Here is a 5,592-nt window from a genome sequence, read left to right as displayed (position 1 = left end):
TTATTGTGTAGTCATTCCATGCTTGAGCCTTAAACATGCTTTTGAAAGTCACCTTCTCTCTCAGTGATCTTCCATGTCAGAGGCTCAGTCATGTTTAAAGGTGGTGAATTGGCTTCTTAGACCATGAAACATGGGGTGGTCAGAGGTAATGTGACAAAGTAGATGAACAGCCTAAGGGACCTATTGTAACGGTGTGAAGGGCATGGCGCAGGTGCGTTCAGGGCGTATCCAAATCCACTTTTGCTAGCTTGATGGCGGAAAAAAGGGTCAGCGCGCCAGGCGCATAGTTTAAAAGGGTTGAACTTAGTGCTTAATTCACTGGTGAGTTTTGGGCGTAACATGCATTTGTACCTTGGCGCATTACTATTAAGATGGCAGATTGGCACCGTAATGTTTTTAATCTTTTGCATGTGTGTGTGTTGCTGCACTTCCCTGTGGGTGTGTTGGTGTGTGGGTGTGTGTGTGTTGGTGTGTGGGTGTGTAACAAGCATAGTGTGCGCTATTGACTTAAGAGTTGCCCCAAGATAGCAATACACCAAGAATTCACCTGGACACACCTCCCTGTAATGCCCAAGGGCGCAAAGATGGGCGCAGGTGCATTTGCTATTTAAACAACGTGGGCGCAAGACGGAAAATTAACAACTGCGTTGGTCCTAAATAGCAAAGACACTTGCATCTGGTTTTGCGCCGTGCTGTGCTGGTGATTTATCTAAGAATCCATTTTTTTTCACACCCTATTTAATATGATGTTCTGGCTCATAGACGTGGCAGTAAAAGGACATTTAGTATATGTGCTGACATATCAGTGAAGGTATGTTAAATTAAAATTAAAAAAAGACAAACTAGTCCCGTGGTTTCGTTTTTTTTTTTTAAATATGAAAGTAGAACTGCCACTAATTTTCTTTGTTCCCTTCCACTAACAGAAGACCACAGTGCTCCTCTCCTTAAACTAGTTCAACGGCAAAACTAGCACACACAGAATGGAGCTTGATGCACACTGACATAAACATGCATGACTTGACAACTTCCAGTAATGTAGTCAGTGTTGTAAAACCATCTCCGAAACAAAAGAAGCACATTTTATCGTCTGTCATCCCACAACACAGCTTTTAGGAGTTTGATGACATAGGCAGCATGGTGTTTGCCTGTTTTTTTCCGCAGCTTTGCACAACATGGTTCTACTCAACTCAACTCTACTTTTGGTTTTCCATGAGCAAAAGTTGTGGATAGTACCTAGTCCTTTTTTTTTTTTAACCACCTTGTTCGAGGTTCAAAACGAGCTGGGCCGACACTAGAAGGTGGACACTGCAGACCACTGATTGGTCAGAGAGAACCATCACTTATGGGACACAGGACATCCTGCACAAATCTGACGCTTTTGAGTAGCCAAGCTACCTTCAATAGCAACAAAAATTGTATTATTCTATCAATGAAGATTGCAGACTTTCTTCTGTTTGGTTGCGAAAGAAAGGATCTAGCGAGTGTCGTAAAATTTTGACCTAATTATGGCGCTAGATTAAAAGTCAGAGCACCATAAAAGGTATTCTAATTCATCCAATAGTTAATGAGACATTTTACTCAAAACCAAAAATGCAAATCTAATAGATGAAAAGTCAGAGGGTCACAAAAGTCATTAGGACTTATCGTCTGGGAACAACGAATGTCTCTACAATATTCTATCTAGCCGGTAGATGTTGATTTCACAGGATATATGTGATACCTTTGACCTGCTGGTGGCACTAAAGGATCTCTATAGCCATTAGGATGTATCTTCTTGACACCTTGAATGTCTGTACCAAATTTCATGGCAATCCATTAAATATTTGTTGAGATATTTCAGTACCATGCCCCTTATGAAAGAGCAAGATTCCAGATCGGCCCATCTGAGCTTTCATTTTCTCAAAGGCAGAGCAGGATCCCCAGGGCTCGGTTTACACCTATCACCATTTTTAGCCACTGGGGGACCATAGGCAGGTAGGGGGAACTCATATTAATGTTAAAAAACCTCATAACGGGAAATGTTCATGCCATGGGGCCTTTAAAGCCATGTCAGACGCATGGCTATAAAATCATAAATTTATGTGATAACTTTGGCCTACTGGATGCACTAAATGATCAGTGAAGTCACTAGGATGTATCCCCTGGACACCCTGAATGTATGTACCAAATTTCATGGCAATCCATTGAATATTTGTTGAGATATTTCAGTTTGGACCAAAGTGGTGGATCGACCAACAGACAGACCTTGCTGTCCTCCTTGCATGTCATAAGCATGGCTTAAAAAAATCATGGAAGTTCAATTAATTTCAATCTAACACACTATTAGTCGTTGGGATGGCAGAATACTATAAAATCCTCATGAAACAGCTTCATAAAGTTAATCATCATTGTTATTATCATGCCTCTGAGCATATTCATCCCATTGTCTTCACCACCGTTACCATGTTCTGTATTGTCATCATTATTATTATTACTATATGTTATCAATAAAACAACCCCCATTTATTTGCATTAGTTCCAGGATTTGTTCTCTGTCACATCAGACACACACGCGTCTGGTAGACTGGAGCTTTGGCTGGCCTGTTCTCACTCAAAGACTGATTTGCATTTGCAAAGTCAAACAGGCTTAATAGACTTTTATTGGCATGAGGCGGCAGGGCGCTGAGGGGGACTTTTAGACAATGCAATATGCTAATAAACAGAACGCTGTGTACCAGGACAACAACTAGCACAACAACAACAACATATCATACACATGCAAGCAGCCAATCCACCAGCCTGCGTTAATAATTTGCCTTTTTTTAAATATATTTGTGACATATTAAACAAGATTCTAGAGGTAACCGTAAATATGGCCTGTAACTCCTTAAACCTGTAACTTCTCTATAACTTAAGTGCGTTAAGTGGTGGCAATATTAAGAAACAGTACACTTCTTGTCTCCTAAATGGGCGCGGCATCGTTTGAAAGTGAAGTGATCGTCATGTGGATAGATGAAAAGTTATATTTGTTTAATTTATTAATACTAGTACAGAGCCTGTTGAATATATGCCTGTTTGGAATGGGCTTGTAGAATTCCCAAAAACCAAATTGTACCCCAAAATTACTTAAAGAAGGACCCCAAACCACTTAGAAACTCCACTGAATAGCTTACTACTGACATACAGTGTAGGCTACGTCTATGTCTTCAGAGGAAGACATTGTGCTACTATATATTTGACAGAGAACATGGCAGATTCAGAATTTAATCATAAAATATCACAATTCAGATGTGGAGTAATCAGACAGTTGCATCATGGACAACCACCAGAAACGGAGCGAGTAGCTGACAGAGACAATCTCACATTTAGCTTGTGTGTGTGTGTGTGTGTGTGTGTGTGTGTGTGTGTGTGTGTGTGTGTGTGTGTGTGTGTGTGTGTGTGTGTGTGTGTGTGTGTGTGTGTGTGTGTGTGTGTGTGTGTGTGTGTGTGTGTGTGTGTGTGTGTGTGTGTCCAGCAAGTCAAAGCCGTTTCCCCCCCCTCCCCTGCTGCTTTAAAGCGTTCTGCGTGTGGCGTCTGCCTGTGACGTGCAAGTTACCTTCCCCCCAAAGAGAGACACACACACACAGACAGACACACAGACAGACACACACACACAATCACTTATTTTTTATTTTCTTCATCTTACAAAAGCCTTCCACACCCACGGGCAAACATACAAACAGAGGCATCCCGCTTTATTAGATAGATTTTTCATTGCTAAAAGATATTTTACACAGCTTTTATTTAGCATCACAAAAAAAGAAATAGCGAACATTAGTTGCTGTTGAGTCGTTGAGTTTATCTGGGTTGCCAGATCTTGCAAGATTTTGTTCCTTAGGAGGATGTTCTGGAAATATGTGGCTTGTGAAAAAATGGTCCAAGAGTCTATGGGGGTGAAAGAATCGCTCATAATCTGTGTTCACGGTCACTACTCCCGTTGAAATCAATACTCACAGAAGCTGCAGTCAGTCTCCTTAAGAGGCGTGGCAGTGGAGAAACCCACGGGACACAGATACAGGAAATTACTCTGAGTTAGGGCGTCTGGCTTCTAAAACGTCTCTGACCTAATCTACACATTCATGACATTGTAATATTTGTGGTTAGCATCGAAGCATAGTTTCATAGTTTACATAGACACAGCTGATACTGTCGCAGCACAGTCTTTGAATAGTTTCTCCAACTTGTGCCAAGGTTGTTTTGTCTGATAAGAATGTGGAAGTAACAGAGCAGACCTGTGTAGGATTCTCCCCTTTGTTCTGGATAAGGGCCAGTTGATGGTAGCACCTACCTACCGCGTGTTGGGCATCACTTTGGATCACGTAGATTCTGCATCACACTGTAGCTGAACCTTTATCTCAGTAAGTGATGCCAGCAACAAAGATAAGTTTTCCAAAAAAAAAAGAGAACCAAATTTGTATCCGCTTGTACGATTAGATCTTGCGCTGTGTTCAGCCTGATCTGTGTGGCCACACAAAACAAAATACTGAATATATACCGTGTAGTGTGTACTGCACAAATACATCCAGCAAGATTAGCAATATACACAGAAAGAAAGTCAAAGGAAGAGTCACATTTTGCCCTCAGAATAGTTTCAGTTGTTCTTGCACTGCTGTAGTCCAGCGCCTGAATTTTGTGTAGTGGATAAATGAGACTGTATTTCTTAGTAATGAAGAAAGTGGAAATCTACATTGGTCTCAGGAGACCATAGAAAGGGTCTGATTTGCTCTTTTGTTCATGAAACCACTCATGTGTCAGGTCCCAGAAATTTGGCAACATTGTGAAATTAGTGCATTGCACCTTGTTGTACTGTGCTACAGCCATCTAGCCATATATACCTTGACGGTTATGTGACCATGGGGAGAAATAATTGGACCAAATGACTTCCTCAAGAGAGCCACCACGAAGTTCTACGGCTGGCAGGAAACCCAGAGCCTTGTTTTCACGAGTCAAGGTACAAATGTATAGCTCAACACTGCACTGCAGGAATTACATTAAATAATTCTGAACCTCACGATTCACATTCAGTAGGTTGTGGAGGTCAGGGTGGTGAGTCATTCATTCTTCCTTGAGAGATCTTTGAGGGGCGACCCTCGTTTTCAATGTCATCGAGTCAGATTACAAAGACAAGTACAGAACAACAACACAAAGTAAGGCAAGGCAATTTTATTTATATAGCACATTTCAGCACAAGGCAACTCCAAGTGCTTTACTTAAAACCTCAAACATTTAAAAAGCAAAGAGCAAAAATAAAAATAGGAAAATAGGAAAATATTAATTAATACAGATTTAATACGAAATAAAACACAAAAATTACAATATCCAAAATCTAAGACAATATCTAGTCTCATATCATAATAATATTGATACATTGCCCCGCTCTAGCTTACAGCTTACAACTGTTAAATTCTTTAATTCAAAAGTGTTGTCTTTTCCTGGTTTTAAAGTGCCCATATTATGAAAAAAATCCCTTTTTCTGGTATTTGGGGTGTTATTTTATGTCTCTGGTGCTTCCACACGCATACAAACTTAAAAAAAATAAACCACACTGTTTTGAGTGAGATCCGGTTTCTGAAT

The 5,592-nt window shown here is 40.5% G+C and overlaps 1 protein-coding gene and 1 long non-coding RNA gene across 3 annotated transcripts in view; one reads left to right on the top strand and one right to left on the bottom strand.

Annotated features, from left to right (window-relative positions):
* grin2ba (glutamate receptor, ionotropic, N-methyl D-aspartate 2B, genome duplicate a) overlaps window positions 1-5,592 on the top strand; it is a 150,456-nt gene that overhangs the window by 49,654 nt on the left and 95,210 nt on the right. The gene's annotated exons all lie outside the window — the stretch shown is intronic.
* LOC116703576 (uncharacterized) overlaps window positions 1-5,592 on the bottom strand; it is a 22,729-nt gene that overhangs the window by 9,996 nt on the left and 7,141 nt on the right. The gene's annotated exons all lie outside the window — the stretch shown is intronic.

The sequence above is a fragment of the Etheostoma spectabile genome, chromosome 15 (genome assembly GCF_008692095.1).
Source record: "Etheostoma spectabile isolate EspeVRDwgs_2016 chromosome 15, UIUC_Espe_1.0, whole genome shotgun sequence".
In the NCBI taxonomy this organism is placed as follows: Eukaryota; Metazoa; Chordata; class Actinopteri; order Perciformes; family Percidae; genus Etheostoma; species Etheostoma spectabile.
This window is presented reverse-complemented; position numbering and strand designations above follow the sequence as displayed.